Source organism: Pungitius pungitius, chromosome 21 (genome assembly GCF_949316345.1).
Source record: "Pungitius pungitius chromosome 21, fPunPun2.1, whole genome shotgun sequence".
Classification (NCBI taxonomy): domain Eukaryota; kingdom Metazoa; phylum Chordata; class Actinopteri; order Perciformes; family Gasterosteidae; genus Pungitius; species Pungitius pungitius.
Window position 1 is genome coordinate 11,157,056 of NC_084920.1, and position 25,257 is coordinate 11,182,312.

Below are 25,257 nucleotides of genomic sequence, written 5' to 3' on the forward strand. Positions count from 1 at the left end.
ATACAATACATAGTTTCACCAAGCTTCTTACGAAGAACTTGCAATTGTCAACCACGAAGGGACTCGAACCCTCAATCTTCTGATCCGAAGTCAGACGCCTTGTCCATTAGGCCACGTGGTCGCAGAAAGCAAGACTTTCACATTTTACAAGTGCTATTGTAAAATTGAAAAACGATTGGGGCACAGTGGAATCTTTGAAAACATACCTTATCATTTGTATTTTTTTCAAGCATGTTACCTAGCAAAATGTTACCAGTTTTTGATCGTCTTTAGGTGTGATAAACTAGCCTTTCCATATTGTTGGCCAGTATGGGGATTGAACCCATGACCTTGGCGTTATTAGCACCACGCTCTGACCATCTGAGCTAACCGGCCCATGCCTAAAGGTCTCATCCAACTCCACTAAATCCAGACAGTTTTCCAGAAAAGACGTTCTAAAATGCAGGCAGCATAAAACTGTCAACTGAGTGTCAGTGCCTATCATCTTCAGTTGCAAAGTTCCCATTGAGGAAGCAAAAGCCATTGTGTTGGGAGCATTGACGCTTCCAGCAGATACAATACATAGTTTCACCAAGCTTCTTACGAAGAACTTGCAATTGTCAACCACAAAGGGACTCGAACCCTCAATCTTCTGATCCGAAGTCAGACTCCTTGTCCATTAGGCCACGTAGTCGCAGAAAGCAAGACTTTCACATTTTACAAGTGCTATTGTACAATTGAAAAACGATTGGGGCACAATGGAATCTTTGAAAACATACCTTATCATTTGTACTTTTTTCAAGCATGTTACCCAGCAAAATGTTACCAGTTTTTGATCGTCTTTAGGTGTGATAAACTAGCCTTTCCATATTGTTGGCCAGTATGGGGATTGAACCCATGACCTTGGCGTTATTAGCACCACGCTCTGACCATCTGAGCTAACCGGCCCATGCCTAAAGGTCTCATCCAACTCCACTAAATCCAGACAGTTTTCCAGAAAAGACGTTCTAAAATGCAGGCAGCATAAAACTGTCAACTGAGTGTGAGTGCCTATCATCTTCAGTTGCAAAGTTCCCATTGAGGAAGCAAAAGCCATTGTGTTGGGAGCATTGACGCTTCCAGCAGATACAATACATACTTTCACCAAGCTTCTTACGAAGAACTTGCAATTGTCAACCACAAAGGGACTCGAACCCTCAATCTTCTGATCCGAAGTCAGACTCCTTGTCCATTAGGCCACGTAGTCGCAGAAAGAAAGACTTTCACATTTTACAAGTGCTATTGTACAATTGAAAAACGATTGGGGCACAATGGAATCTTTGAAAACATACCTTATCATTTGTATTTTTTTCAAGCATGTTACCTAGCAAAATGTTTCCAGTTTTTGATCGTCTTTAGGTGTGATAAACTACTTGCTGGACTTTTCCTTGCAATAAAAGCTTTTGTTAAGCGCAAATAACACTAAATAGTTGGAGGTTGTTTTCTACCCTTTCCATATTGTTGGCCAGTATGGGGATTGAACCCATGACCTTGGCGTTATTAGCACCACGCTCTGACCATCTGAGCTAACCGGCCCATGCCTAAAGGTCTCATCCAACTCCACTAAATCCAGACAGTTTTCCACAAAAGACGTTCTAAAATGCAGGCAGCATAAAACTGTCAACTGAGTGTCAGTGCCTATCATCTTCAGTTGTAAAGTTCCCATTGAAGAAGCAAAAGGAAATGTCATTTGTTGGGAGCATTGACGCTTCCAGCAGATACAATACATAGCTTCACCAAGCTTCTTACGAAGAACTTCCAATTTTCAACCACGAAGGGACTCGAACCCTCAATCTTCTGATCCGAAGTCAGACGCCTTGTCCATTAGGCCACGTGGTCACAGAAAGCAAGACTTTCACATTTTACAAGTGCTATTATAAAATTGAAAAACGATTGGGGCACAGTGGAATCTTTGAAAACATACATTATCATTTGTACTTTTTTCAAGCATGTTACCCAGCAAAATGTTACCAGTTTTTGATCATCTTTAGGTGTGATAAACTAGCCTTTCCATATTGTTGGCCAGTATGGGGATTGAACCCATGACCTTGGCGTTATTAGCACCACGCTCTGACCATCTGAGCTAACCGGCCCATGCCTAAAGGTCTCATCCAACTCCACTAAATCCAGACAGTTTTCCAGAAAAGACGTTCTAAAATGCAGGCAGCATAAAACTGTCAACTGAGTGTCAGTGCCTATCATCTTCAGTTGTAAAGTTCCCATTGAAGAAGCAAAAGGAAATGTCATTTGTTGGGAGCATTGACGCTTCCAGCAGATACAATACATAGTTTCACCAAGCTTCTTACGAAGAACTTGCAATTGTCAACCACGAAGGGACTCGAACCCTCAATCTTCTGATCCGAAGTCAGACGCCTTGTCCATTAGGCCACGTGGTCACAGAAAGCAAGACTTTCACATTTTACAAGTGCTATTATAAAATTGAAAAACGATTGGGGCACAGTGGAATCTTTGAAAACATACATTATCATTTGTACTTTTTTCAAGCATGTTACCCAGCAAAATGTTACCAGTTTTTGATCATCTTTAGGTGTGATAAACTAGCCTTTCCATATTGTTGGCCAGTATGGGGATTGAACCCATGACCTTGGCGTTATTAGCACCACGCTCTGACCATCTGAGCTAACCGGCCCATGCCTAAAGGTCTCATCCAACTCCACTAAATCCAGACAGTTTTCCAGAAAAGACGTTCTAAAATGCAGGCAGCATAAAACTGTCAACTGAGTGTCAGTGCCTATCATCTTCAGTTGTAAAGTTCCCATTGAAGAAGCAAAAGGAAATGTCATTTGTTGGGAGCATTGACGCTTCCAGCAGATACAATACATAGTTTCACCAAGCTTCTTACGAAGAACTTGCAATTGTCAACCACGAAGGGACTCGAACCCTCAATCTTCTGATCCGAAGTCAGACGCCTTGTCCATTAGGCCACGTGGTCGCAGAAAGCAAGACTTTCACATTTTACAAGTGCTATTGTAAAATTGAAAAACGATTGGGGCACAGTGGAATCTTTGAAAACATACCTTATCATTTGTATTTTTTTCAAGCATGTTACCTAGCAAAATGTTACCAGTTTTTGATCGTCTTTAGGTGTGATAAACTAGCCTTTCCATATTGTTGGCCAGTATGGGGATTGAACCCATGACCTTGGCGTTATTAGCACCACGCTCTGACCATCTGAGCTAACCGGCCCATGCCTAAAGGTCTCATCCAACTCCACTAAATCCAGACAGTTTTCCAGAAAAGACGTTCTAAAATGCAGGCAGCATAAAACTGTCAACTGAGTGTCAGTGCCTATCATCTTCAGTTGCAAAGTTCCCATTGAGGAAGCAAAAGCCATTGTGTTGGGAGCATTGACGCTTCCAGCAGATACAATACATAGTTTCACCAAGCTTCTTACGAAGAACTTGCAATTGTCAACCACAAAGGGACTCGAACCCTCAATCTTCTGATCCGAAGTCAGACTCCTTGTCCATTAGGCCACGTAGTCGCAGAAAGCAAGACTTTCACATTTTACAAGTGCTATTGTACAATTGAAAAACGATTGGGGCACAATGGAATCTTTGAAAACATACCTTATCATTTGTACTTTTTTCAAGCATGTTACCCAGCAAAATGTTACCAGTTTTTGATCGTCTTTAGGTGTGATAAACTAGCCTTTCCATATTGTTGGCCAGTATGGGGATTGAACCCATGACCTTGGCGTTATTAGCACCACGCTCTGACCATCTGAGCTAACCGGCCCATGCCTAAAGGTCTCATCCAACTCCACTAAATCCAGACAGTTTTCCAGAAAAGACGTTCTAAAATGCAGGCAGCATAAAACTGTCAACTGAGTGTGAGTGCCTATCATCTTCAGTTGCAAAGTTCCCATTGAGGAAGCAAAAGCCATTGTGTTGGGAGCATTGACGCTTCCAGCAGATACAATACATACTTTCACCAAGCTTCTTACGAAGAACTTGCAATTGTCAACCACAAAGGGACTCGAACCCTCAATCTTCTGATCCGAAGTCAGACTCCTTGTCCATTAGGCCACGTAGTCGCAGAAAGAAAGACTTTCACATTTTACAAGTGCTATTGTACAATTGAAAAACGATTGGGGCACAATGGAATCTTTGAAAACATACCTTATCATTTGTATTTTTTTCAAGCATGTTACCTAGCAAAATGTTTCCAGTTTTTGATCGTCTTTAGGTGTGATAAACTACTTGCTGGACTTTTCCTTGCAATAAAAGCTTTTGTTAAGCGCAAATAACACTAAATAGTTGGAGGTTGTTTTCTACCCTTTCCATATTGTTGGCCAGTATGGGGATTGAACCCATGACCTTGGCGTTATTAGCACCACGCTCTGACCATCTGAGCTAACCGGCCCATGCCTAAAGGTCTCATCCAACTCCACTAAATCCAGACAGTTTTCCACAAAAGACGTTCTAAAATGCAGGCAGCATAAAACTGTCAACTGAGTGTCAGTGCCTATCATCTTCAGTTGTAAAGTTCCCATTGAAGAAGCAAAAGGAAATGTCATTTGTTGGGAGCATTGACGCTTCCAGCAGATACAATACATAGCTTCACCAAGCTTCTTACGAAGAACTTCCAATTTTCAACCACGAAGGGACTCGAACCCTCAATCTTCTGATCCGAAGTCAGACGCCTTGTCCATTAGGCCACGTGGTCACAGAAAGCAAGACTTTCACATTTTACAAGTGCTATTATAAAATTGAAAAACGATTGGGGCACAGTGGAATCTTTGAAAACATACATTATCATTTGTACTTTTTTCAAGCATGTTACCCAGCAAAATGTTACCAGTTTTTGATCATCTTTAGGTGTGATAAACTAGCCTTTCCATATTGTTGGCCAGTATGGGGATTGAACCCATGACCTTGGCGTTATTAGCACCACGCTCTGACCATCTGAGCTAACCGGCCCATGCCTAAAGGTCTCATCCAACTCCACTAAATCCAGACAGTTTTCCAGAAAAGACGTTCTAAAATGCAGGCAGCATAAAACTGTCAACTGAGTGTCAGTGCCTATCATCTTCAGTTGTAAAGTTCCCATTGAAGAAGCAAAAGGAAATGTCATTTGTTGGGAGCATTGACGCTTCCAGCAGATACAATACATAGTTTCACCAAGCTTCTTACGAAGAACTTGCAATTGTCAACCACGAAGGGACTCGAACCCTCAATCTTCTGATCCGAAGTCAGACGCCTTGTCCATTAGGCCACGTGGTCACAGAAAGCAAGACTTTCACATTTTACAAGTGCTATTATAAAATTGAAAAACGATTGGGGCACAGTGGAATCTTTGAAAACATACATTATCATTTGTACTTTTTTCAAGCATGTTACCCAGCAAAATGTTACCAGTTTTTGATCATCTTTAGGTGTGATAAACTAGCCTTTCCATATTGTTGGCCAGTATGGGGATTGAACCCATGACCTTGGCGTTATTAGCACCACGCTCTGACCATCTGAGCTAACCGGCCCATGCCTAAAGGTCTCATCCAACTCCACTAAATCCAGACAGTTTTCCAGAAAAGACGTTCTAAAATGCAGGCAGCATAAAACTGTCAACTGAGTGTCAGTGCCTATCATCTTCAGTTGTAAAGTTCCCATTGAAGAAGCAAAAGGAAATGTCATTTGTTGGGAGCATTGACGCTTCCAGCAGATACAATACATAGTTTCACCAAGCTTCTTACGAAGAACTTGCAATTGTCAACCACGAAGGGACTCGAACCCTCAATCTTCTGATCCGAAGTCAGACGCCTTGTCCATTAGGCCACGTGGTCGCAGAAAGCAAGACTTTCACATTTTACAAGTGCTATTGTAAAATTGAAAAACGATTGGGGCACAGTGGAATCTTTGAAAACATACCTTATCATTTGTATTTTTTTCAAGCATGTTACCTAGCAAAATGTTACCAGTTTTTGATCGTCTTTAGGTGTGATAAACTAGCCTTTCCATATTGTTGGCCAGTATGGGGATTGAACCCATGACCTTGGCGTTATTAGCACCACGCTCTGACCATCTGAGCTAACCGGCCCATGCCTAAAGGTCTCATCCAACTCCACTAAATCCAGACAGTTTTCCAGAAAAGACGTTCTAAAATGCAGGCAGCATAAAACTGTCAACTGAGTGTCAGTGCCTATCATCTTCAGTTGCAAAGTTCCCATTGAGGAAGCAAAAGCCATTGTGTTGGGAGCATTGACGCTTCCAGCAGATACAATACATAGTTTCACCAAGCTTCTTACGAAGAACTTGCAATTGTCAACCACAAAGGGACTCGAACCCTCAATCTTCTGATCCGAAGTCAGACTCCTTGTCCATTAGGCCACGTAGTCGCAGAAAGCAAGACTTTCACATTTTACAAGTGCTATTGTACAATTGAAAAACGATTGGGGCACAATGGAATCTTTGAAAACATACCTTATCATTTGTACTTTTTTCAAGCATGTTACCCAGCAAAATGTTACCAGTTTTTGATCGTCTTTAGGTGTGATAAACTAGCCTTTCCATATTGTTGGCCAGTATGGGGATTGAACCCATGACCTTGGCGTTATTAGCACCACGCTCTGACCATCTGAGCTAACCGGCCCATGCCTAAAGGTCTCATCCAACTCCACTAAATCCAGACAGTTTTCCAGAAAAGACGTTCTAAAATGCAGGCAGCATAAAACTGTCAACTGAGTGTGAGTGCCTATCATCTTCAGTTGCAAAGTTCCCATTGAGGAAGCAAAAGCCATTGTGTTGGGAGCATTGACGCTTCCAGCAGATACAATACATACTTTCACCAAGCTTCTTACGAAGAACTTGCAATTGTCAACCACAAAGGGACTCGAACCCTCAATCTTCTGATCCGAAGTCAGACTCCTTGTCCATTAGGCCACGTAGTCGCAGAAAGAAAGACTTTCACATTTTACAAGTGCTATTGTACAATTGAAAAACGATTGGGGCACAATGGAATCTTTGAAAACATACCTTATCATTTGTATTTTTTTCAAGCATGTTACCTAGCAAAATGTTTCCAGTTTTTGATCGTCTTTAGGTGTGATAAACTACTTGCTGGACTTTTCCTTGCAATAAAAGCTTTTGTTAAGCGCAAATAACACTAAATAGTTGGAGGTTGTTTTCTACCCTTTCCATATTGTTGGCCAGTATGGGGATTGAACCCATGACCTTGGCGTTATTAGCACCACGCTCTGACCATCTGAGCTAACCGGCCCATGCCTAAAGGTCTCATCCAACTCCACTAAATCCAGACAGTTTTCCACAAAAGACGTTCTAAAATGCAGGCAGCATAAAACTGTCAACTGAGTGTCAGTGCCTATCATCTTCAGTTGTAAAGTTCCCATTGAAGAAGCAAAAGGAAATGTCATTTGTTGGGAGCATTGACGCTTCCAGCAGATACAATACATAGCTTCACCAAGCTTCTTACGAAGAACTTCCAATTTTCAACCACGAAGGGACTCGAACCCTCAATCTTCTGATCCGAAGTCAGACGCCTTGTCCATTAGGCCACGTGGTCACAGAAAGCAAGACTTTCACATTTTACAAGTGCTATTATAAAATTGAAAAACGATTGGGGCACAGTGGAATCTTTGAAAACATACATTATCATTTGTACTTTTTTCAAGCATGTTACCCAGCAAAATGTTACCAGTTTTTGATCATCTTTAGGTGTGATAAACTAGCCTTTCCATATTGTTGGCCAGTATGGGGATTGAACCCATGACCTTGGCGTTATTAGCACCACGCTCTGACCATCTGAGCTAACCGGCCCATGCCTAAAGGTCTCATCCAACTCCACTAAATCCAGACAGTTTTCCAGAAAAGACGTTCTAAAATGCAGGCAGCATAAAACTGTCAACTGAGTGTCAGTGCCTATCATCTTCAGTTGTAAAGTTCCCATTGAAGAAGCAAAAGGAAATGTCATTTGTTGGGAGCATTGACGCTTCCAGCAGATACAATACATAGTTTCACCAAGCTTCTTACGAAGAACTTGCAATTGTCAACCACGAAGGGACTCGAACCCTCAATCTTCTGATCCGAAGTCAGACGCCTTGTCCATTAGGCCACGTGGTCACAGAAAGCAAGACTTTCACATTTTACAAGTGCTATTATAAAATTGAAAAACGATTGGGGCACAGTGGAATCTTTGAAAACATACATTATCATTTGTACTTTTTTCAAGCATGTTACCCAGCAAAATGTTACCAGTTTTTGATCATCTTTAGGTGTGATAAACTAGCCTTTCCATATTGTTGGCCAGTATGGGGATTGAACCCATGACCTTGGCGTTATTAGCACCACGCTCTGACCATCTGAGCTAACCGGCCCATGCCTAAAGGTCTCATCCAACTCCACTAAATCCAGACAGTTTTCCAGAAAAGACGTTCTAAAATGCAGGCAGCATAAAACTGTCAACTGAGTGTCAGTGCCTATCATCTTCAGTTGTAAAGTTCCCATTGAAGAAGCAAAAGGAAATGTCATTTGTTGGGAGCATTGACGCTTCCAGCAGATACAATACATAGTTTCACCAAGCTTCTTACGAAGAACTTGCAATTGTCAACCACGAAGGGACTCGAACCCTCAATCTTCTGATCCGAAGTCAGACGCCTTGTCCATTAGGCCACGTGGTCGCAGAAAGCAAGACTTTCACATTTTACAAGTGCTATTGTAAAATTGAAAAACGATTGGGGCACAGTGGAATCTTTGAAAACATACCTTATCATTTGTATTTTTTTCAAGCATGTTACCTAGCAAAATGTTACCAGTTTTTGATCGTCTTTAGGTGTGATAAACTAGCCTTTCCATATTGTTGGCCAGTATGGGGATTGAACCCATGACCTTGGCGTTATTAGCACCACGCTCTGACCATCTGAGCTAACCGGCCCATGCCTAAAGGTCTCATCCAACTCCACTAAATCCAGACAGTTTTCCAGAAAAGACGTTCTAAAATGCAGGCAGCATAAAACTGTCAACTGAGTGTCAGTGCCTATCATCTTCAGTTGCAAAGTTCCCATTGAGGAAGCAAAAGCCATTGTGTTGGGAGCATTGACGCTTCCAGCAGATACAATACATAGTTTCACCAAGCTTCTTACGAAGAACTTGCAATTGTCAACCACAAAGGGACTCGAACCCTCAATCTTCTGATCCGAAGTCAGACTCCTTGTCCATTAGGCCACGTAGTCGCAGAAAGCAAGACTTTCACATTTTACAAGTGCTATTGTACAATTGAAAAACGATTGGGGCACAATGGAATCTTTGAAAACATACCTTATCATTTGTACTTTTTTCAAGCATGTTACCCAGCAAAATGTTACCAGTTTTTGATCGTCTTTAGGTGTGATAAACTAGCCTTTCCATATTGTTGGCCAGTATGGGGATTGAACCCATGACCTTGGCGTTATTAGCACCACGCTCTGACCATCTGAGCTAACCGGCCCATGCCTAAAGGTCTCATCCAACTCCACTAAATCCAGACAGTTTTCCAGAAAAGACGTTCTAAAATGCAGGCAGCATAAAACTGTCAACTGAGTGTCAGTGCCTATCATCTTCAGTTGTAAAGTTCCCATTGAAGAAGCAAAAGGAAATGTCATTTGTTGGGAGCATTGACGCTTCCAGCAGATACAATACATAGTTTCACCAAGCTTCTTACGAAGAACTTGCAATTGTCAACCACGAAGGGACTCGAACCCTCAATCTTCTGATCCGAAGTCAGACGCCTTGTCCATTAGGCCACGTGGTCGCAGAAAGCAAGACTTTCACATTTTACAAGTGCTATTGTAAAATTGAAAAACGATTGGGGCACAGTGGAATCTTTGAAAACATACCTTATCATTTGTATTTTTTTCAAGCATGTTACCTAGCAAAATGTTACCAGTTTTTGATCGTCTTTAGGTGTGATAAACTAGCCTTTCCATATTGTTGGCCAGTATGGGGATTGAACCCATGACCTTGGCGTTATTAGCACCACGCTCTGACCATCTGAGCTAACCGGCCCATGCCTAAAGGTCTCATCCAACTCCACTAAATCCAGACAGTTTTCCAGAAAAGACGTTCTAAAATGCAGGCAGCATAAAACTGTCAACTGAGTGTGAGTGCCTATCATCTTCAGTTGCAAAGTTCCCATTGAGGAAGCAAAAGCCATTGTGTTGGGAGCATTGACGCTTCCAGCAGATACAATACATACTTTCACCAAGCTTCTTACGAAGAACTTGCAATTGTCAACCACAAAGGGACTCGAACCCTCAATCTTCTGATCCGAAGTCAGACTCCTTGTCCATTAGGCCACGTAGTCGCAGAAAGAAAGACTTTCACATTTTACAAGTGCTATTGTACAATTGAAAAACGATTGGGGCACAATGGAATCTTTGAAAACATACCTTATCATTTGTATTTTTTTCAAGCATGTTACCTAGCAAAATGTTTCCAGTTTTTGATCGTCTTTAGGTGTGATAAACTACTTGCTGGACTTTTCCTTGCAATAAAAGCTTTTGTTAAGCGCAAATAACACTAAATAGTTGGAGGTTGTTTTCTACCCTTTCCAAATTGTTGGCCAGTATGGGGATTGAACCCATGACCTTGGCGTTATTAGCACCACGCTCTGACCATCTGAGCTAACCGGCCCATGCCTAAAGGTCTCATCCAACTCCACTAAATCCAGACAGTTTTCCACAAAAGACGTTCTAAAATGCAGGCAGCATAAAACTGTCAACTGTGTCAGTGCCTATCATCTTCAGTTGTAAAGTTCCCATTGAAGAAGCAAAAGGAAATGTCATTTGTTGGGAGCATTGACGCTTCCAGCAGATACAATACATAGCTTCACCAAGCTTCTTACGAAGAACTTCCAATTTTCAACCACGAAGGGACTCGAACCCTCAATCTTCTGATCCGAAGTCAGACGCCTTGTCCATTAGGCCACGTGGTCACAGAAAGCAAGACTTTCACATTTTACAAGTGCTATTATAAAATTGAAAAACGATTGGGGCACAGTGGAATCTTTGAAAACATACATTATCATTTGTACTTTTTTCAAGCATGTTACCCAGCAAAATGTTACCAGTTTTTCATCATCTTTAGGTGTGATAAACTAGCCTTTCCATATTGTTGGCCAGTATGGGGATTGAACCCATGACCTTGGCGTTATTAGCACCACGCTCTGACCATCTGAGCTAACCGGCCCATGCCTAAAGGTCTCATCCAACTCCACTAAATCCAGACAGTTTTCCAGAAAAGACGTTCTAAAATGCAGGCAGCATAAAACTGTCAACTGAGTGTCAGTGCCTATCATCTTCAGTTGTAAAGTTCCCATTGAAGAAGCAAAAGGAAATGTCATTTGTTGGGAGCATTGACGCTTCCAGCAGATACAATACATAGTTTCACCAAGCTTCTTACGAAGAACTTGCAATTGTCAACCACGAAGGGACTCGAACCCTCAATCTTCTGATCCGAAGTCAGACGCCTTGTCCATTAGGCCACGTGGTCGCAGAAAGCAAGACTTTCACATTTTACAAGTGCTATTGTAAAATTGAAAAACGATTGGGGCACAGTGGAATCTTTGAAAACATACCTTATCATTTGTATTTTTTTCAAGCATGTTACCTAGCAAAATGTTACCAGTTTTTGATCGTCTTTAGGTGTGATAAACTAGCCTTTCCATATTGTTGGCCAGTATGGGGATTGAACCCATGACCTTGGCGTTATTAGCACCACGCTCTGACCATCTGAGCTAACCGGCCCATGCCTAAAGGTCTCATCCAACTCCACTAAATCCAGACAGTTTTCCAGAAAAGACGTTCTAAAATGCAGGCAGCATAAAACTGTCAACTGAGTGTCAGTGCCTATCATCTTCAGTTGTAAAGTTCCCATTGAAGAAGCAAAAGGAAATGTCATTTGTTGGGAGCATTGACGCTTCCAGCAGATACAATACATAGTTTCACCAAGCTTCTTACGAAGAACTTGCAATTGTCAACCACGAAGGGACTCGAACCCTCAATCTTCTGATCCGAAGTCAGACGCCTTGTCCATTAGGCCACGTGGTCGCAGAAAGCAAGACTTTCACATTTTACAAGTGCTATTGTAAAATTGAAAAACGATTGGGGCACAGTGGAATCTTTGAAAACATACCTTATCATTTGTATTTTTTTCAAGCATGTTACCTAGCAAAATGTTACCAGTTTTTGATCGTCTTTAGGTGTGATAAACTAGCCTTTCCATATTGTTGGCCAGTATGGGGATTGAACCCATGACCTTGGCGTTATTAGCACCACGCTCTGACCATCTGAGCTAACCGGCCCATGCCTAAAGGTCTCATCCAACTCCACTAAATCCAGACAGTTTTCCAGAAAAGACGTTCTAAAATGCAGGCAGCATAAAACTGTCAACTGAGTGTCAGTGCCTATCATCTTCAGTTGCAAAGTTCCCATTGAGGAAGCAAAAGCCATTGTGTTGGGAGCATTGACGCTTCCAGCAGATACAATACATAGTTTCACCAAGCTTCTTACGAAGAACTTGCAATTGTCAACCACAAAGGGACTCGAACCCTCAATCTTCTGATCCGAAGTCAGACTCCTTGTCCATTAGGCCACGTAGTCGCAGAAAGCAAGACTTTCACATTTTACAAGTGCTATTGTACAATTGAAAAACGATTGGGGCACAATGGAATCTTTGAAAACATACCTTATCATTTGTACTTTTTTCAAGCATGTTACCCAGCAAAATGTTACCAGTTTTTGATCGTCTTTAGGTGTGATAAACTAGCCTTTCCATATTGTTGGCCAGTATGGGGATTGAACCCATGACCTTGGCGTTATTAGCACCACGCTCTGACCATCTGAGCTAACCGGCCCATGCCTAAAGGTCTCATCCAACTCCACTAAATCCAGACAGTTTTCCAGAAAAGACGTTCTAAAATGCAGGCAGCATAAAACTGTCAACTGAGTGTGAGTGCCTATCATCTTCAGTTGCAAAGTTCCCATTGAGGAAGCAAAAGCCATTGTGTTGGGAGCATTGACGCTTCCAGCAGATACAATACATACTTTCACCAAGCTTCTTACGAAGAACTTGCAATTGTCAACCACAAAGGGACTCGAACCCTCAATCTTCTGATCCGAAGTCAGACTCCTTGTCCATTAGGCCACGTAGTCGCAGAAAGAAAGACTTTCACATTTTACAAGTGCTATTGTACAATTGAAAAACGATTGGGGCACAATGGAATCTTTGAAAACATACCTTATCATTTGTATTTTTTTCAAGCATGTTACCTAGCAAAATGTTTCCAGTTTTTGATCGTCTTTAGGTGTGATAAACTACTTGCTGGACTTTTCCTTGCAATAAAAGCTTTTGTTAAGCGCAAATAACACTAAATAGTTGGAGGTTGTTTTCTACCCTTTCCATATTGTTGGCCAGTATGGGGATTGAACCCATGACCTTGGCGTTATTAGCACCACGCTCTGACCATCTGAGCTAACCGGCCCATGCCTAAAGGTCTCATCCAACTCCACTAAATCCAGACAGTTTTCCACAAAAGACGTTCTAAAATGCAGGCAGCATAAAACTGTCAACTGAGTGTCAGTGCCTATCATCTTCAGTTGTAAAGTTCCCATTGAAGAAGCAAAAGGAAATGTCATTTGTTGGGAGCATTGACGCTTCCAGCAGATACAATACATAGCTTCACCAAGCTTCTTACGAAGAACTTCCAATTTTCAACCACGAAGGGACTCGAACCCTCAATCTTCTGATCCGAAGTCAGACGCCTTGTCCATTAGGCCACGTGGTCACAGAAAGCAAGACTTTCACATTTTACAAGTGCTATTATAAAATTGAAAAACGATTGGGGCACAGTGGAATCTTTGAAAACATACATTATCATTTGTACTTTTTTCAAGCATGTTACCCAGCAAAATGTTACCAGTTTTTGATCATCTTTAGGTGTGATAAACTAGCCTTTCCATATTGTTGGCCAGTATGGGGATTGAACCCATGACCTTGGCGTTATTAGCACCACGCTCTGACCATCTGAGCTAACCGGCCCATGCCTAAAGGTCTCATCCAACTCCACTAAATCCAGACAGTTTTCCAGAAAAGACGTTCTAAAATGCAGGCAGCATAAAACTGTCAACTGAGTGTCAGTGCCTATCATCTTCAGTTGTAAAGTTCCCATTGAAGAAGCAAAAGGAAATGTCATTTGTTGGGAGCATTGACGCTTCCAGCAGATACAATACATAGTTTCACCAAGCTTCTTACGAAGAACTTGCAATTGTCAACCACGAAGGGACTCGAACCCTCAATCTTCTGATCCGAAGTCAGACGCCTTGTCCATTAGGCCACGTGGTCACAGAAAGCAAGACTTTCACATTTTACAAGTGCTATTATAAAATTGAAAAACGATTGGGGCACAGTGGAATCTTTGAAAACATACATTATCATTTGTACTTTTTTCAAGCATGTTACCCAGCAAAATGTTACCAGTTTTTGATCATCTTTAGGTGTGATAAACTAGCCTTTCCATATTGTTGGCCAGTATGGGGATTGAACCCATGACCTTGGCGTTATTAGCACCACGCTCTGACCATCTGAGCTAACCGGCCCATGCCTAAAGGTCTCATCCAACTCCACTAAATCCAGACAGTTTTCCAGAAAAGACGTTCTAAAATGCAGGCAGCATAAAACTGTCAACTGAGTGTCAGTGCCTATCATCTTCAGTTGTAAAGTTCCCATTGAAGAAGCAAAAGGAAATGTCATTTGTTGGGAGCATTGACGCTTCCAGCAGATACAATACATAGTTTCACCAAGCTTCTTACGAAGAACTTGCAATTGTCAACCACGAAGGGACTCGAACCCTCAATCTTCTGATCCGAAGTCAGACGCCTTGTCCATTAGGCCACGTGGTCGCAGAAAGCAAGACTTTCACATTTTACAAGTGCTATTGTAAAATTGAAAAACGATTGGGGCACAGTGGAATCTTTGAAAACATACCTTATCATTTGTATTTTTTTCAAGCATGTTACCTAGCAAAATGTTACCAGTTTTTGATCGTCTTTAGGTGTGATAAACTAGCCTTTCCATATTGTTGGCCAGTATGGGGATTGAACCCATGACCTTGGCGTTATTAGCACCACGCTCTGACCATCTGAGCTAACCGGCCCATGCCTAAAGGTCTCATCCAACTCCACTAAATCCAGACAGTTTTCCAGAAAAGACGTTCTAAAATGCAGGCAGCATAAAACTGTCAACTGAGTGTCAGTGCCTATCATCTTCAGTTGCAAAGTTCCCATTGAGGAAGCAAAAGCCATTGTGTTGGGAGCATTGACGCTTCCAGCAGATACAATACATAGTTTCACCAAGCTTCTTACGAAGAACTTGCAATTGTCAACCACAAAGGGACTCGAACCCTCAATCTTCTGATCCGAAGTCAGACTCCTTGTCCATTAGGCCACGTAGTCGCAGAAAGCAAGACTTTCACATTTTACAAGTGCTATTGTACAATTGAAAAACGATTGGGGCACAATGGAATCTTTGAAAACATACCTTATCATTTGTACTTTTTTCAAGCATGTTACCCAGCAAAATGTTACCAGTTTTTGATCGTCTTTAGGTGTGATAAACTAGCCTTTCCATATTGTTGGCCAGTATGGGGATTGAACCCATGACCTTGGCGTTATTAGCACCACGCTCTGACCATCTGAGCTAACCGGCCCATGCCTAAAGGTCTCATCCAACTCCACTAAATCCAGACAGTTTTCCAGAAAAGACGTTCTAAAATGCAGGCAGCATAAAACTGTCAACTGAGTGTGAGTGCCTATCATCTTCAGTTGCAAAGTTCCCATTGAGGAAGCAAAAGCCATTGTGTTGGGAGCATTGACGCTTCCAGCAGATACAATACATACTTTCACCAAGCTTCTTACGAAGAACTTGCAATTGTCAACCACAAAGGGACTCGAACCCTCAATCTTCTGATCCGAAGTCAGACTCCTTGTCCATTAGGCCACGTAGTCGCAGAAAGAAAGACTTTCACATTTTACAAGTGCTATTGTACAATTGAAAAACGATTGGGGCACAATGGAATCTTTGAAAACATACCTTATCATTTGTATTTTTTTCAAGCATGTTACCTAGCAAAATGTTTCCAGTTTTTGATCGTCTTTAGGTGTGATAAACTACTTGCTGGACTTTTCCTTGCAATAAAAGCTTTTGTTAAGCGCAAATAACACTAAATAGTTGGAGGTTGTTTTCTACCCTTTCCATATTGTTGGCCAGTATGGGGATTGAACCCATGACCTTGGCGTTATTAGCACCACGCTCTGACCATCTGAGCTAACCGGCCCATGCCTAAAGGTCTCATCCAACTCCACTAAATCCAGACAGTTTTCCACAAAAGACGTTCTAAAATGCAGGCAGCATAAAACTGTCAACTGAGTGTCAGTGCCTATCATCTTCAGTTGTAAAGTTCCCATTGAAGAAGCAAAAGGAAATGTCATTTGTTGGGAGCATTGACGCTTCCAGCAGATACAATACATAGCTTCACCAAGCTTCTTACGAAGAACTTCCAATTTTCAACCACGAAGGGACTCGAACCCTCAATCTTCTGATCCGAAGTCAGACGCCTTGTCCATTAGGCCACGTGGTCACAGAAAGCAAGACTTTCACATTTTACAAGTGCTATTATAAAATTGAAAAACGATTGGGGCACAGTGGAATCTTTGAAAACATACATTATCATTTGTACTTTTTTCAAGCATGTTACCCAGCAAAATGTTACCAGTTTTTGATCATCTTTAGGTGTGATAAACTAGCCTTTCCATATTGTTGGCCAGTATGGGGATTGAACCCATGACCTTGGCGTTATTAGCACCACGCTCTGACCATCTGAGCTAACCGGCCCATGCCTAAAGGTCTCATCCAACTCCACTAAATCCAGACAGTTTTCCAGAAAAGACGTTCTAAAATGCAGGCAGCATAAAACTGTCAACTGAGTGTCAGTGCCTATCATCTTCAGTTGTAAAGTTCCCATTGAAGAAGCAAAAGGAAATGTCATTTGTTGGGAGCATTGACGCTTCCAGCAGATACAATACATAGTTTCACCAAGCTTCTTACGAAGAACTTGCAATTGTCAACCACGAAGGGACTCGAACCCTCAATCTTCTGATCCGAAGTCAGACGCCTTGTCCATTAGGCCACGTGGTCACAGAAAGCAAGACTTTCACATTTTACAAGTGCTATTATAAAATTGAAAAACGATTGGGGCACAGTGGAATCTTTGAAAACATACATTATCATTTGTACTTTTTTCAAGCATGTTACCCAGCAAAATGTTACCAGTTTTTGATCATCTTTAGGTGTGATAAACTAGCCTTTCCATATTGTTGGCCAGTATGGGGATTGAACCCATGACCTTGGCGTTATTAGCACCACGCTCTGACCATCTGAGCTAACCGGCCCATGCCTAAAGGTCTCATCCAACTCCACTAAATCCAGACAGTTTTCCAGAAAAGACGTTCTAAAATGCAGGCAGCATAAAACTGTCAACTGAGTGTCAGTGCCTATCATCTTCAGTTGTAAAGTTCCCATTGAAGAAGCAAAAGGAAATGTCATTTGTTGGGAGCATTGACGCTTCCAGCAGATACAATACATAGTTTCACCAAGCTTCTTACGAAGAACTTGCAATTGTCAACCACGAAGGGACTCGAACCCTCAATCTTCTGATCCGAAGTCAGACGCCTTGTCCATTAGGCCACGTGGTCGCAGAAAGCAAGACTTTCACATTTTACAAGTGCTATTGTAAAATTGAAAAACGATTGGGGCACAGTGGAATCTTTGAAAACATACCTTATCATTTGTATTTTTTTCAAGCATGTTACCTAGCAAAATGTTACCAGTTTTTGATCGTCTTTAGGTGTGATAAACTAGCCTTTCCATATTGTTGGCCAGTATGGGGATTGAACCCATGACCTTGGCGTTATTAGCACCACGCTCTGACCATCTGAGCTAACCGGCCCATGCCTAAAGGTCTCATCCAACTCCACTAAATCCAGACAGTTTTCCAGAAAAGACGTTCTAAAATGCAGGCAGCATAAAACTGTCAACTGAGTGTCAGTGCCTATCATCTTCAGTTGTAAAGTTCCCATTGAAGAAGCAAAAGGAAATGTCATTTGTTGGGAGCATTGACGCTTCCAGCAGATACAATACATAGTTTCACCAAGCTTCTTACGAAGAACTTGCAATTGTCAACCACGAAGGGACTCGAACCCTCAATCTTCTGATCCGAAGTCAGACGCCTTGTCCATTAGGCCACGTGGTCACAGAAAGCAAGACTTTCACATTTTACAAGTGCTATTATAAAATTGAAAAACGATTGGGGCACAGTGGAATCTTTGAAAACATACATTATCATTTGTACTTTTTTCAAGCATGTTACCCAGCAAAATGTTACCAGTTTTTGATCATCTTTAGGTGTGATAAACTAGCCTTTCCATATTGTTGGCCAGTATGGGGATTGAACCCATGACCTTGGCGTTATTAGCACCACGCTCTGACCATCTGAGCTAACCGGCCCATGCCTAAAGGTCTCATCCAACTCCACTAAATCCAGACAGTTTTCCAGAAAAGACGTTCTAAAATGCAGGCAGCATAAAACTGTCAACTGAGTGTCAGTGCCTATCATCTTCAGTTGTAAAGTTCCCATTGAAGAAGCAAAAGGAAATGTCATTTGTTGGGAGCATTGACGCTTCCAGCAGATACAATACATAGTTTCACCAAGCTTCTTACGAAGAACTTGCAATTGTCAACCACGAAGGGACTCGAACCCTCAATCTTCTGATCCGAAGTCAGACGCCTTGTCCATTAGGCCACGTGGTCGCAGAAAGCAAGACTTTCACATTTTACAAGTGCTATTGTAAAATTGAAAAACGATTGGGGCACAGTGGAATCTTTGAAAACATACCTTATCATTTGTATTTTTTTCAAGCATGTTACCTAGCAAAATGTTACCAGTTTTTGATCGTCTTTAGGTGTGATAAACTAGCCTTTCCATATTGTTGGCCAGTATGGGGATTGAACCCATGACCTTGGCGTTATTAGCACCACGCTCTGACCATCTGAGCTAACCGGCCCATGCCTAAAGGTCTCATCCAACTCCACTAAATCCAGACAGTTTTCCAGAAAAGACGTTCTAAAATGCAGGCAGCATAAAACTGTCAACTGAGTGTCAGTGCCTATCATCTTCAGTTGCAAAGTTCCCATTGAGGAAGCAAAAGCCATTGTGTTGGGAGCATTGACGCTTCCAGCAGATACAATACATAGTTTCACCAAGCTTCTTACGAAGAACTTGCAATTGTCAACCACAAAGGGACTCGAACCCTCAATCTTCTGATCCGAAGTCAGACTCCTTGTCCATTAGGCCACGTAGTCGCAGAAAGCAAGACTTTCACATTTTACAAGTGCTATTGTACAATTGAAAAACGATTGGGGCACAATGGAATCTTTGAAAACATACCTTATCATTTGTACTTTTTTCAAGCATGTTACCCAGCAAAATGTTACCAGTTTTTGATCGTCTTTAGGTGTGATAAACTAGCCTTTCCATATTGTTGGCCAGTATGGGGATTGAACCCATGACCTTGGCGTTATTAGCACCACGCTCTGACCATCTGAGCTAACCGGCCCATGCCTAAAGGTCTCATCCAACTCCACTAAATCCAGACAGTTTTCCAGAAAAGACGTTCTAAAATGCAGGCAGCATAAAACTGTCAACTGAGTGTGAGTGCCTATCATCTTCAGTTGCAAAGTTCCCATTGAGGAAGCAAAAGCCATTGTGTTGGGAGCATTGACGCTTCCAGCAGATACAATACATACTTTCACCAAGCTTCTTACGAAGAACTTGCAATTGTCAACCACAAAGGGACTCGAACCCTCAATCTTCTGATCCGAAGTCAGACTCCTTGTCCATTAGGCCACGTAGTCGCAGAAAGAAAGACTTTCACATTTTACAAGTGCTATTGTACAATTGAAAAACGATTGGGGCACAATGGAATCTTTGAAAACATACCTTATCATTTGTATTTTTTTCAAGCATGTTACCTAGCAAAATGTTTCCAGTTTTTGATCGTCTTTAGGTGTGATAAACTACTTGCTGGACTTTTCCTTGCAATAAAAGCTTTTGTTAAGCGCAAATAACACTAAATAGTTGGAGGTTGTTTTCTACCCTTTCCATATTGTTGGCCAGTATGGGGATTGAACCCATGACCTTGGCGTTATTAGCACCACGCTCTGACCATCTGAGCTAACCGGCCCATGCCTAAAGGTCTCATCCAACTCCACTAAATCCAGACAGTTTTCCACAAAAGACGTTCTAAAATGCAGGCAGCATAAAACTGTCAACTGAGTGTCAGTGCCTATCATCTTCAGTTGTAAAGTTCCCATTGAAGAAGCAAAAGGAAATGTCATTTGTTGGGAGCATTGACGCTTCCAGCAGATACAATACATAGCTTCACCAAGCTTCTTACGAAGAACTTCCAATTTTCAACCACGAAGGGACTCGAACCCTCAATCTTCTGATCCGAAGTCAGACGCCTTGTCCATTAGGCCACGTGGTCACAGAAAGCAAGACTTTCACATTTTACAAGTGCTATTATAAAATTGAAAAACGATTGGGGCACAGTGGAATCTTTGAAAACATACATTATCATTTGTACTTTTTTCAAGCATGTTACCCAGCAAAATGTTACCAGTTTTTGATCATCTTTAGGTGTGATAAACTAGCCTTTCCATATTGTTGGCCAGTATGGGGATTGAACCCATGACCTTGGCGTTATTAGCACCACGCTCTGACCATCTGAGCTAACCGGCCCATGCCTAAAGGTCTCATCCAACTCCACTAAATCCAGACAGTTTTCCAGAAAAGACGTTCTAAAATGCAGGCAGCATAAAACTGTCAACTGAGTGTCAGTGCCTATCATCTTCAGTTGTAAAGTTCCCATTGAAGAAGCAAAAGGAAATGTCATTTGTTGGGAGCATTGACGCTTCCAGCAGATACAATACATAGTTTCACCAAGCTTCTTACGAAGAACTTGCAATTGTCAACCACGAAGGGACTCGAACCCTCAATCTTCTGATCCGAAGTCAGACGCCTTGTCCATTAGGCCACGTGGTCACAGAAAGCAAGACTTTCACATTTTACAAGTGCTATTATAAAATTGAAAAACGATTGGGGCACAGTGGAATCTTTGAAAACATACATTATCATTTGTACTTTTTTCAAGCATGTTACCCAGCAAAATGTTACCAGTTTTTGATCATCTTTAGGTGTGATAAACTAGCCTTTCCATATTGTTGGCCAGTATGGGGATTGAACCCATGACCTTGGCGTTATTAGCACCACGCTCTGACCATCTGAGCTAACCGGCCCATGCCTAAAGGTCTCATCCAACTCCACTAAATCCAGACAGTTTTCCAGAAAAGACGTTCTAAAATGCAGGCAGCATAAAACTGTCAACTGAGTGTCAGTGCCTATCATCTTCAGTTGTAAAGTTCCCATTGAAGAAGCAAAAGGAAATGTCATTTGTTGGGAGCATTGACGCTTCCAGCAGATACAATACATAGTTTCACCAAGCTTCTTACGAAGAACTTGCAATTGTCAACCACGAAGGGACTCGAACCCTCAATCTTCTGATCCGAAGTCAGACGCCTTGTCCATTAGGCCACGTGGTCGCAGAAAGCAAGACTTTCACATTTTACAAGTGCTATTGTAAAATTGAAAAACGATTGGGGCACAGTGGAATCTTTGAAAACATACCTTATCATTTGTATTTTTTTCAAGCATGTTACCTAGCAAAATGTTACCAGTTTTTGATCGTCTTTAGGTGTGATAAACTAGCCTTTCCATATTGTTGGCCAGTATGGGGATTGAACCCATGACCTTGGCGTTATTAGCACCACGCTCTGACCATCTGAGCTAACCGGCCCATGCCTAAAGGTCTCATCCAACTCCACTAAATCCAGACAGTTTTCCAGAAAAGACGTTCTAAAATGCAGGCAGCATAAAACTGTCAACTGAGTGTCAGTGCCTATCATCTTCAGTTGCAAAGTTCCCATTGAGGAAGCAAAAGCCATTGTGTTGGGAGCATTGACGCTTCCAGCAGATACAATACATAGTTTCACCAAGCTTCTTACGAAGAACTTGCAATTGTCAACCACAAAGGGACTCGAACCCTCAATCTTCTGATCCGAAGTCAGACTCCTTGTCCATTAGGCCACGTAGTCGCAGAAAGCAAGACTTTCACATTTTACAAGTGCTATTGTACAATTGAAAAACGATTGGGGCACAATGGAATCTTTGAAAACATACCTTATCATTTGTACTTTTTTCAAGCATGTTACCCAGCAAAATGTTACCAGTTTTTGATCGTCTTTAGGTGTGATAAACTAGCCTTTCCATATTGTTGGCCAGTATGGGGATTGAACCCATGACCTTGGCGTTATTAGCACCACGCTCTGACCATCTGAGCTAACCGGCCCATGCCTAAAGGTCTCATCCAACTCCACTAAATCCAGACAGTTTTCCAGAAAAGACGTTCTAAAATGCAGGCAGCATAAAACTGTCAACTGAGTGTGAGTGCCTATCATCTTCAGTTGCAAAGTTCCCATTGAGGAAGCAAAAGCCATTGTGTTGGGAGCATTGACGCTTCCAGCAGATACAATACATACTTTCACCAAGCTTCTTACGAAGAACTTGCAATTGTCAACCACAAAGGGACTCGAACCCTCAATCTTCTGATCCGAAGTCAGACTCCTTGTCCATTAGGCCACGTAGTCGCAGAAAGAAAGACTTTCACATTTTACAAGTGCTATTGTACAATTGAAAAACGATTGGGGCACAATGGAATCTTTGAAAACATACCTTATCATTTGTATTTTTTTCAAGCATGTTACCTAGCAAAATGTTTCCAGTTTTTGATCGTCTTTAGGTGTGATAAACTACTTGCTGGACTTTTCCTTGCAATAAAAGCTTTTGTTAAGCGCAAATAACACTAAATAGTTGGAGGTTGTTTTCTACCCTTTCCATATTGTTGGCCAGTATGGGGATTGAACCCATGACCTTGGCGTTATTAGCACCACGCTCTGACCATCTGAGCTAACCGGCCCATGCCTAAAGGTCTCATCCAACTCCACTAAATCCAGACAGTTTTCCACAAAAGACGTTCTAAAATGCAGGCAGCATAAAACTGTCAACTGAGTGTCAGTGCCTATCATCTTCAGTTGTAAAGTTCCCATTGAAGAAGCAAAAGGAAATGTCATTTGTTGGGAGCATTGACGCTTCCAGCAGATACAATACATAGCTTCACCAAGCTTCTTACGAAGAACTTCCAATTTTCAACCACGAAGGGACTCGAACCCTCAATCTTCTGATCCGAAGTCAGACGCCTTGTCCATTAGGCCACGTGGTCACAGAAAGCAAGACTTTCACATTTTACAAGTGCTATTATAAAATTGAAAAACGATTGGGGCACAGTGGAATCTTTGAAAACATACATTATCATTTGTACTTTTTTCAAGCATGTTACCCAGCAAAATGTTACCAGTTTTTGATCATCTTTAGGTGTGATAAACTAGCCTTTCCATATTGTTGGCCAGTATGGGGATTGAACCCATGACCTTGGCGTTATTAGCACCACGCTCTGACCATCTGAGCTAACCGGCCCATGCCTAAAGGTCTCATCCAACTCCACTAAATCCAGACAGTTTTCCAGAAAAGACGTTCTAAAATGCAGGCAGCATAAAACTGTCAACTGAGTGTCAGTGCCTATCATCTTCAGTTGTAAAGTTCCCATTGAAGAAGCAAAAGGAAATGTCATTTGTTGGGAGCATTGACGCTTCCAGCAGATACAATACATAGTTTCACCAAGCTTCTTACGAAGAACTTGCAATTGTCAACCACGAAGGGACTCGAACCCTCAATCTTCTGATCCGAAGTCAGACGCCTTGTCCATTAGGCCACGTGGTCACAGAAAGCAAGACTTTCACATTTTACAAGTGCTATTATAAAATTGAAAAACGATTGGGGCACAGTGGAATCTTTGAAAACATACATTATCATTTGTACTTTTTTCAAGCATGTTACCCAGCAAAATGTTACCAGTTTTTGATCATCTTTAGGTGTGATAAACTAGCCTTTCCATATTGTTGGCCAGTATGGGGATTGAACCCATGACCTTGGCGTTATTAGCACCACGCTCTGACCATCTGAGCTAACCGGCCCATGCCTAAAGGTCTCATCCAACTCCACTAAATCCAGACAGTTTTCCAGAAAAGACGTTCTAAAATGCAGGCAGCATAAAACTGTCAACTGAGTGTCAGTGCCTATCATCTTCAGTTGTAAAGTTCCCATTGAAGAAGCAAAAGGAAATGTCATTTGTTGGGAGCATTGACGCTTCCAGCAGATACAATACATAGTTTCACCAAGCTTCTTACGAAGAACTTGCAATTGTCAACCACGAAGGGACTCGAACCCTCAATCTTCTGATCCGAAGTCAGACGCCTTGTCCATTAGGCCACGTGGTCGCAGAAAGCAAGACTTTCACATTTTACAAGTGCTATTGTAAAATTGAAAAACGATTGGGGCACAGTGGAATCTTTGAAAACATACCTTATCATTTGTATTTTTTTCAAGCATGTTACCTAGCAAAATGTTACCAGTTTTTGATCGTCTTTAGGTGTGATAAACTAGCCTTTCCATATTGTTGGCCAGTATGGGGATTGAACCCATGACCTTGGCGTTATTAGCACCACGCTCTGACCATCTGAGCTAACCGGCCCATGCCTAAAGGTCTCATCCAACTCCACTAAATCCAGACAGTTTTCCAGAAAAGACGTTCTAAAATGCAGGCAGCATAAAACTGTCAACTGAGTGTCAGTGCCTATCATCTTCAGTTGCAAAGTTCCCATTGAGGAAGCAAAAGCCATTGTGTTGGGAGCATTGACGCTTCCAGCAGATACAATACATAGTTTCACCAAGCTTCTTACGAAGAACTTGCAATTGTCAACCACAAAGGGACTCGAACCCTCAATCTTCTGATCCGAAGTCAGACTCCTTGTCCATTAGGCCACGTAGTCGCAGAAAGCAAGACTTTCACATTTTACAAGTGCTATTGTACAATTGAAAAACGATTGGGGCACAATGGAATCTTTGAAAACATACCTTATCATTTGTACTTTTTTCAAGCATGTT

At 41.8% G+C, this 25,257-nt stretch overlaps 72 non-coding genes across 72 annotated transcripts; all 72 read right to left on the reverse strand.

Moving 5' to 3' along the window:
• Positions 1 to 48: 48 nt before the first annotated feature.
• trnar-ucg (transfer RNA arginine (anticodon UCG)) lies at positions 49 to 121 on the reverse strand. Its single transcript has one exon. It is a non-coding gene; the product is annotated as a tRNA-Arg (tRNA).
• A 180-nt stretch (positions 122 to 301) lies between these two features.
• On the reverse strand, positions 302 to 375 carry trnai-aau (transfer RNA isoleucine (anticodon AAU)). Its single transcript has one exon. It is a non-coding gene; the product is annotated as a tRNA-Ile (tRNA).
• A 478-nt stretch (positions 376 to 853) lies between these two features.
• On the reverse strand, positions 854 to 927 carry trnai-aau (transfer RNA isoleucine (anticodon AAU)). Its single transcript has one exon. It is a non-coding gene; the product is annotated as a tRNA-Ile (tRNA).
• Positions 928 to 1,480: 553 nt separating this feature from the next.
• trnai-aau (transfer RNA isoleucine (anticodon AAU)) lies at positions 1,481 to 1,554 on the reverse strand. The gene has a single exon. It is a non-coding gene; the product is annotated as a tRNA-Ile (tRNA).
• Positions 1,555 to 1,784: 230 nt separating this feature from the next.
• Positions 1,785 to 1,857, reverse strand: trnar-ucg (transfer RNA arginine (anticodon UCG)). Its single transcript has one exon. It is a non-coding gene; the product is annotated as a tRNA-Arg (tRNA).
• Positions 1,858 to 2,037: 180 nt separating this feature from the next.
• trnai-aau (transfer RNA isoleucine (anticodon AAU)) lies at positions 2,038 to 2,111 on the reverse strand. Its single transcript has one exon. It is a non-coding gene; the product is annotated as a tRNA-Ile (tRNA).
• A 230-nt stretch (positions 2,112 to 2,341) lies between these two features.
• Positions 2,342 to 2,414, reverse strand: trnar-ucg (transfer RNA arginine (anticodon UCG)). The gene has a single exon. It is a non-coding gene; the product is annotated as a tRNA-Arg (tRNA).
• Positions 2,415 to 2,594: 180 nt separating this feature from the next.
• trnai-aau (transfer RNA isoleucine (anticodon AAU)) lies at positions 2,595 to 2,668 on the reverse strand. The gene has a single exon. It is a non-coding gene; the product is annotated as a tRNA-Ile (tRNA).
• A 230-nt stretch (positions 2,669 to 2,898) lies between these two features.
• trnar-ucg (transfer RNA arginine (anticodon UCG)) lies at positions 2,899 to 2,971 on the reverse strand. Its single transcript has one exon. It is a non-coding gene; the product is annotated as a tRNA-Arg (tRNA).
• A 180-nt stretch (positions 2,972 to 3,151) lies between these two features.
• On the reverse strand, positions 3,152 to 3,225 carry trnai-aau (transfer RNA isoleucine (anticodon AAU)). Its single transcript has one exon. It is a non-coding gene; the product is annotated as a tRNA-Ile (tRNA).
• A 478-nt stretch (positions 3,226 to 3,703) lies between these two features.
• On the reverse strand, positions 3,704 to 3,777 carry trnai-aau (transfer RNA isoleucine (anticodon AAU)). Its single transcript has one exon. It is a non-coding gene; the product is annotated as a tRNA-Ile (tRNA).
• Positions 3,778 to 4,330: 553 nt separating this feature from the next.
• trnai-aau (transfer RNA isoleucine (anticodon AAU)) lies at positions 4,331 to 4,404 on the reverse strand. The gene has a single exon. It is a non-coding gene; the product is annotated as a tRNA-Ile (tRNA).
• Positions 4,405 to 4,634: 230 nt separating this feature from the next.
• trnar-ucg (transfer RNA arginine (anticodon UCG)) lies at positions 4,635 to 4,707 on the reverse strand. Its single transcript has one exon. It is a non-coding gene; the product is annotated as a tRNA-Arg (tRNA).
• Positions 4,708 to 4,887: 180 nt separating this feature from the next.
• trnai-aau (transfer RNA isoleucine (anticodon AAU)) lies at positions 4,888 to 4,961 on the reverse strand. Its single transcript has one exon. It is a non-coding gene; the product is annotated as a tRNA-Ile (tRNA).
• Positions 4,962 to 5,191: 230 nt separating this feature from the next.
• On the reverse strand, positions 5,192 to 5,264 carry trnar-ucg (transfer RNA arginine (anticodon UCG)). Its single transcript has one exon. It is a non-coding gene; the product is annotated as a tRNA-Arg (tRNA).
• Positions 5,265 to 5,444: 180 nt separating this feature from the next.
• On the reverse strand, positions 5,445 to 5,518 carry trnai-aau (transfer RNA isoleucine (anticodon AAU)). Its single transcript has one exon. It is a non-coding gene; the product is annotated as a tRNA-Ile (tRNA).
• Positions 5,519 to 5,748: 230 nt separating this feature from the next.
• trnar-ucg (transfer RNA arginine (anticodon UCG)) lies at positions 5,749 to 5,821 on the reverse strand. Its single transcript has one exon. It is a non-coding gene; the product is annotated as a tRNA-Arg (tRNA).
• A 180-nt stretch (positions 5,822 to 6,001) lies between these two features.
• Positions 6,002 to 6,075, reverse strand: trnai-aau (transfer RNA isoleucine (anticodon AAU)). The gene has a single exon. It is a non-coding gene; the product is annotated as a tRNA-Ile (tRNA).
• A 478-nt stretch (positions 6,076 to 6,553) lies between these two features.
• On the reverse strand, positions 6,554 to 6,627 carry trnai-aau (transfer RNA isoleucine (anticodon AAU)). The gene has a single exon. It is a non-coding gene; the product is annotated as a tRNA-Ile (tRNA).
• Positions 6,628 to 7,180: 553 nt separating this feature from the next.
• On the reverse strand, positions 7,181 to 7,254 carry trnai-aau (transfer RNA isoleucine (anticodon AAU)). Its single transcript has one exon. It is a non-coding gene; the product is annotated as a tRNA-Ile (tRNA).
• A 230-nt stretch (positions 7,255 to 7,484) lies between these two features.
• Positions 7,485 to 7,557, reverse strand: trnar-ucg (transfer RNA arginine (anticodon UCG)). Its single transcript has one exon. It is a non-coding gene; the product is annotated as a tRNA-Arg (tRNA).
• Positions 7,558 to 7,737: 180 nt separating this feature from the next.
• On the reverse strand, positions 7,738 to 7,811 carry trnai-aau (transfer RNA isoleucine (anticodon AAU)). The gene has a single exon. It is a non-coding gene; the product is annotated as a tRNA-Ile (tRNA).
• A 230-nt stretch (positions 7,812 to 8,041) lies between these two features.
• On the reverse strand, positions 8,042 to 8,114 carry trnar-ucg (transfer RNA arginine (anticodon UCG)). Its single transcript has one exon. It is a non-coding gene; the product is annotated as a tRNA-Arg (tRNA).
• Positions 8,115 to 8,294: 180 nt separating this feature from the next.
• Positions 8,295 to 8,368, reverse strand: trnai-aau (transfer RNA isoleucine (anticodon AAU)). Its single transcript has one exon. It is a non-coding gene; the product is annotated as a tRNA-Ile (tRNA).
• Positions 8,369 to 8,598: 230 nt separating this feature from the next.
• Positions 8,599 to 8,671, reverse strand: trnar-ucg (transfer RNA arginine (anticodon UCG)). Its single transcript has one exon. It is a non-coding gene; the product is annotated as a tRNA-Arg (tRNA).
• A 180-nt stretch (positions 8,672 to 8,851) lies between these two features.
• trnai-aau (transfer RNA isoleucine (anticodon AAU)) lies at positions 8,852 to 8,925 on the reverse strand. The gene has a single exon. It is a non-coding gene; the product is annotated as a tRNA-Ile (tRNA).
• A 478-nt stretch (positions 8,926 to 9,403) lies between these two features.
• trnai-aau (transfer RNA isoleucine (anticodon AAU)) lies at positions 9,404 to 9,477 on the reverse strand. The gene has a single exon. It is a non-coding gene; the product is annotated as a tRNA-Ile (tRNA).
• Positions 9,478 to 9,707: 230 nt separating this feature from the next.
• On the reverse strand, positions 9,708 to 9,780 carry trnar-ucg (transfer RNA arginine (anticodon UCG)). The gene has a single exon. It is a non-coding gene; the product is annotated as a tRNA-Arg (tRNA).
• Positions 9,781 to 9,960: 180 nt separating this feature from the next.
• On the reverse strand, positions 9,961 to 10,034 carry trnai-aau (transfer RNA isoleucine (anticodon AAU)). Its single transcript has one exon. It is a non-coding gene; the product is annotated as a tRNA-Ile (tRNA).
• A 553-nt stretch (positions 10,035 to 10,587) lies between these two features.
• On the reverse strand, positions 10,588 to 10,661 carry trnai-aau (transfer RNA isoleucine (anticodon AAU)). The gene has a single exon. It is a non-coding gene; the product is annotated as a tRNA-Ile (tRNA).
• A 228-nt stretch (positions 10,662 to 10,889) lies between these two features.
• trnar-ucg (transfer RNA arginine (anticodon UCG)) lies at positions 10,890 to 10,962 on the reverse strand. Its single transcript has one exon. It is a non-coding gene; the product is annotated as a tRNA-Arg (tRNA).
• Positions 10,963 to 11,142: 180 nt separating this feature from the next.
• trnai-aau (transfer RNA isoleucine (anticodon AAU)) lies at positions 11,143 to 11,216 on the reverse strand. Its single transcript has one exon. It is a non-coding gene; the product is annotated as a tRNA-Ile (tRNA).
• A 230-nt stretch (positions 11,217 to 11,446) lies between these two features.
• Positions 11,447 to 11,519, reverse strand: trnar-ucg (transfer RNA arginine (anticodon UCG)). Its single transcript has one exon. It is a non-coding gene; the product is annotated as a tRNA-Arg (tRNA).
• Positions 11,520 to 11,699: 180 nt separating this feature from the next.
• On the reverse strand, positions 11,700 to 11,773 carry trnai-aau (transfer RNA isoleucine (anticodon AAU)). The gene has a single exon. It is a non-coding gene; the product is annotated as a tRNA-Ile (tRNA).
• A 230-nt stretch (positions 11,774 to 12,003) lies between these two features.
• trnar-ucg (transfer RNA arginine (anticodon UCG)) lies at positions 12,004 to 12,076 on the reverse strand. The gene has a single exon. It is a non-coding gene; the product is annotated as a tRNA-Arg (tRNA).
• Positions 12,077 to 12,256: 180 nt separating this feature from the next.
• trnai-aau (transfer RNA isoleucine (anticodon AAU)) lies at positions 12,257 to 12,330 on the reverse strand. Its single transcript has one exon. It is a non-coding gene; the product is annotated as a tRNA-Ile (tRNA).
• Positions 12,331 to 12,808: 478 nt separating this feature from the next.
• Positions 12,809 to 12,882, reverse strand: trnai-aau (transfer RNA isoleucine (anticodon AAU)). Its single transcript has one exon. It is a non-coding gene; the product is annotated as a tRNA-Ile (tRNA).
• Positions 12,883 to 13,435: 553 nt separating this feature from the next.
• On the reverse strand, positions 13,436 to 13,509 carry trnai-aau (transfer RNA isoleucine (anticodon AAU)). Its single transcript has one exon. It is a non-coding gene; the product is annotated as a tRNA-Ile (tRNA).
• A 230-nt stretch (positions 13,510 to 13,739) lies between these two features.
• On the reverse strand, positions 13,740 to 13,812 carry trnar-ucg (transfer RNA arginine (anticodon UCG)). Its single transcript has one exon. It is a non-coding gene; the product is annotated as a tRNA-Arg (tRNA).
• A 180-nt stretch (positions 13,813 to 13,992) lies between these two features.
• On the reverse strand, positions 13,993 to 14,066 carry trnai-aau (transfer RNA isoleucine (anticodon AAU)). Its single transcript has one exon. It is a non-coding gene; the product is annotated as a tRNA-Ile (tRNA).
• A 230-nt stretch (positions 14,067 to 14,296) lies between these two features.
• On the reverse strand, positions 14,297 to 14,369 carry trnar-ucg (transfer RNA arginine (anticodon UCG)). The gene has a single exon. It is a non-coding gene; the product is annotated as a tRNA-Arg (tRNA).
• Positions 14,370 to 14,549: 180 nt separating this feature from the next.
• Positions 14,550 to 14,623, reverse strand: trnai-aau (transfer RNA isoleucine (anticodon AAU)). The gene has a single exon. It is a non-coding gene; the product is annotated as a tRNA-Ile (tRNA).
• A 230-nt stretch (positions 14,624 to 14,853) lies between these two features.
• On the reverse strand, positions 14,854 to 14,926 carry trnar-ucg (transfer RNA arginine (anticodon UCG)). Its single transcript has one exon. It is a non-coding gene; the product is annotated as a tRNA-Arg (tRNA).
• A 180-nt stretch (positions 14,927 to 15,106) lies between these two features.
• On the reverse strand, positions 15,107 to 15,180 carry trnai-aau (transfer RNA isoleucine (anticodon AAU)). The gene has a single exon. It is a non-coding gene; the product is annotated as a tRNA-Ile (tRNA).
• Positions 15,181 to 15,658: 478 nt separating this feature from the next.
• trnai-aau (transfer RNA isoleucine (anticodon AAU)) lies at positions 15,659 to 15,732 on the reverse strand. Its single transcript has one exon. It is a non-coding gene; the product is annotated as a tRNA-Ile (tRNA).
• A 553-nt stretch (positions 15,733 to 16,285) lies between these two features.
• trnai-aau (transfer RNA isoleucine (anticodon AAU)) lies at positions 16,286 to 16,359 on the reverse strand. Its single transcript has one exon. It is a non-coding gene; the product is annotated as a tRNA-Ile (tRNA).
• Positions 16,360 to 16,589: 230 nt separating this feature from the next.
• On the reverse strand, positions 16,590 to 16,662 carry trnar-ucg (transfer RNA arginine (anticodon UCG)). The gene has a single exon. It is a non-coding gene; the product is annotated as a tRNA-Arg (tRNA).
• A 180-nt stretch (positions 16,663 to 16,842) lies between these two features.
• On the reverse strand, positions 16,843 to 16,916 carry trnai-aau (transfer RNA isoleucine (anticodon AAU)). The gene has a single exon. It is a non-coding gene; the product is annotated as a tRNA-Ile (tRNA).
• Positions 16,917 to 17,146: 230 nt separating this feature from the next.
• Positions 17,147 to 17,219, reverse strand: trnar-ucg (transfer RNA arginine (anticodon UCG)). Its single transcript has one exon. It is a non-coding gene; the product is annotated as a tRNA-Arg (tRNA).
• Positions 17,220 to 17,399: 180 nt separating this feature from the next.
• Positions 17,400 to 17,473, reverse strand: trnai-aau (transfer RNA isoleucine (anticodon AAU)). The gene has a single exon. It is a non-coding gene; the product is annotated as a tRNA-Ile (tRNA).
• A 230-nt stretch (positions 17,474 to 17,703) lies between these two features.
• On the reverse strand, positions 17,704 to 17,776 carry trnar-ucg (transfer RNA arginine (anticodon UCG)). Its single transcript has one exon. It is a non-coding gene; the product is annotated as a tRNA-Arg (tRNA).
• A 180-nt stretch (positions 17,777 to 17,956) lies between these two features.
• On the reverse strand, positions 17,957 to 18,030 carry trnai-aau (transfer RNA isoleucine (anticodon AAU)). Its single transcript has one exon. It is a non-coding gene; the product is annotated as a tRNA-Ile (tRNA).
• Positions 18,031 to 18,260: 230 nt separating this feature from the next.
• trnar-ucg (transfer RNA arginine (anticodon UCG)) lies at positions 18,261 to 18,333 on the reverse strand. Its single transcript has one exon. It is a non-coding gene; the product is annotated as a tRNA-Arg (tRNA).
• A 180-nt stretch (positions 18,334 to 18,513) lies between these two features.
• Positions 18,514 to 18,587, reverse strand: trnai-aau (transfer RNA isoleucine (anticodon AAU)). The gene has a single exon. It is a non-coding gene; the product is annotated as a tRNA-Ile (tRNA).
• A 230-nt stretch (positions 18,588 to 18,817) lies between these two features.
• Positions 18,818 to 18,890, reverse strand: trnar-ucg (transfer RNA arginine (anticodon UCG)). The gene has a single exon. It is a non-coding gene; the product is annotated as a tRNA-Arg (tRNA).
• Positions 18,891 to 19,070: 180 nt separating this feature from the next.
• Positions 19,071 to 19,144, reverse strand: trnai-aau (transfer RNA isoleucine (anticodon AAU)). The gene has a single exon. It is a non-coding gene; the product is annotated as a tRNA-Ile (tRNA).
• Positions 19,145 to 19,622: 478 nt separating this feature from the next.
• trnai-aau (transfer RNA isoleucine (anticodon AAU)) lies at positions 19,623 to 19,696 on the reverse strand. The gene has a single exon. It is a non-coding gene; the product is annotated as a tRNA-Ile (tRNA).
• A 553-nt stretch (positions 19,697 to 20,249) lies between these two features.
• trnai-aau (transfer RNA isoleucine (anticodon AAU)) lies at positions 20,250 to 20,323 on the reverse strand. The gene has a single exon. It is a non-coding gene; the product is annotated as a tRNA-Ile (tRNA).
• Positions 20,324 to 20,553: 230 nt separating this feature from the next.
• Positions 20,554 to 20,626, reverse strand: trnar-ucg (transfer RNA arginine (anticodon UCG)). Its single transcript has one exon. It is a non-coding gene; the product is annotated as a tRNA-Arg (tRNA).
• Positions 20,627 to 20,806: 180 nt separating this feature from the next.
• On the reverse strand, positions 20,807 to 20,880 carry trnai-aau (transfer RNA isoleucine (anticodon AAU)). Its single transcript has one exon. It is a non-coding gene; the product is annotated as a tRNA-Ile (tRNA).
• A 230-nt stretch (positions 20,881 to 21,110) lies between these two features.
• trnar-ucg (transfer RNA arginine (anticodon UCG)) lies at positions 21,111 to 21,183 on the reverse strand. The gene has a single exon. It is a non-coding gene; the product is annotated as a tRNA-Arg (tRNA).
• Positions 21,184 to 21,363: 180 nt separating this feature from the next.
• On the reverse strand, positions 21,364 to 21,437 carry trnai-aau (transfer RNA isoleucine (anticodon AAU)). The gene has a single exon. It is a non-coding gene; the product is annotated as a tRNA-Ile (tRNA).
• Positions 21,438 to 21,667: 230 nt separating this feature from the next.
• On the reverse strand, positions 21,668 to 21,740 carry trnar-ucg (transfer RNA arginine (anticodon UCG)). Its single transcript has one exon. It is a non-coding gene; the product is annotated as a tRNA-Arg (tRNA).
• A 180-nt stretch (positions 21,741 to 21,920) lies between these two features.
• On the reverse strand, positions 21,921 to 21,994 carry trnai-aau (transfer RNA isoleucine (anticodon AAU)). Its single transcript has one exon. It is a non-coding gene; the product is annotated as a tRNA-Ile (tRNA).
• Positions 21,995 to 22,472: 478 nt separating this feature from the next.
• On the reverse strand, positions 22,473 to 22,546 carry trnai-aau (transfer RNA isoleucine (anticodon AAU)). Its single transcript has one exon. It is a non-coding gene; the product is annotated as a tRNA-Ile (tRNA).
• A 553-nt stretch (positions 22,547 to 23,099) lies between these two features.
• trnai-aau (transfer RNA isoleucine (anticodon AAU)) lies at positions 23,100 to 23,173 on the reverse strand. Its single transcript has one exon. It is a non-coding gene; the product is annotated as a tRNA-Ile (tRNA).
• A 230-nt stretch (positions 23,174 to 23,403) lies between these two features.
• On the reverse strand, positions 23,404 to 23,476 carry trnar-ucg (transfer RNA arginine (anticodon UCG)). Its single transcript has one exon. It is a non-coding gene; the product is annotated as a tRNA-Arg (tRNA).
• A 180-nt stretch (positions 23,477 to 23,656) lies between these two features.
• trnai-aau (transfer RNA isoleucine (anticodon AAU)) lies at positions 23,657 to 23,730 on the reverse strand. The gene has a single exon. It is a non-coding gene; the product is annotated as a tRNA-Ile (tRNA).
• A 230-nt stretch (positions 23,731 to 23,960) lies between these two features.
• On the reverse strand, positions 23,961 to 24,033 carry trnar-ucg (transfer RNA arginine (anticodon UCG)). Its single transcript has one exon. It is a non-coding gene; the product is annotated as a tRNA-Arg (tRNA).
• A 180-nt stretch (positions 24,034 to 24,213) lies between these two features.
• On the reverse strand, positions 24,214 to 24,287 carry trnai-aau (transfer RNA isoleucine (anticodon AAU)). The gene has a single exon. It is a non-coding gene; the product is annotated as a tRNA-Ile (tRNA).
• A 230-nt stretch (positions 24,288 to 24,517) lies between these two features.
• Positions 24,518 to 24,590, reverse strand: trnar-ucg (transfer RNA arginine (anticodon UCG)). Its single transcript has one exon. It is a non-coding gene; the product is annotated as a tRNA-Arg (tRNA).
• Positions 24,591 to 24,770: 180 nt separating this feature from the next.
• Positions 24,771 to 24,844, reverse strand: trnai-aau (transfer RNA isoleucine (anticodon AAU)). Its single transcript has one exon. It is a non-coding gene; the product is annotated as a tRNA-Ile (tRNA).
• Positions 24,845 to 25,257: the final 413 nt, after the last annotated feature.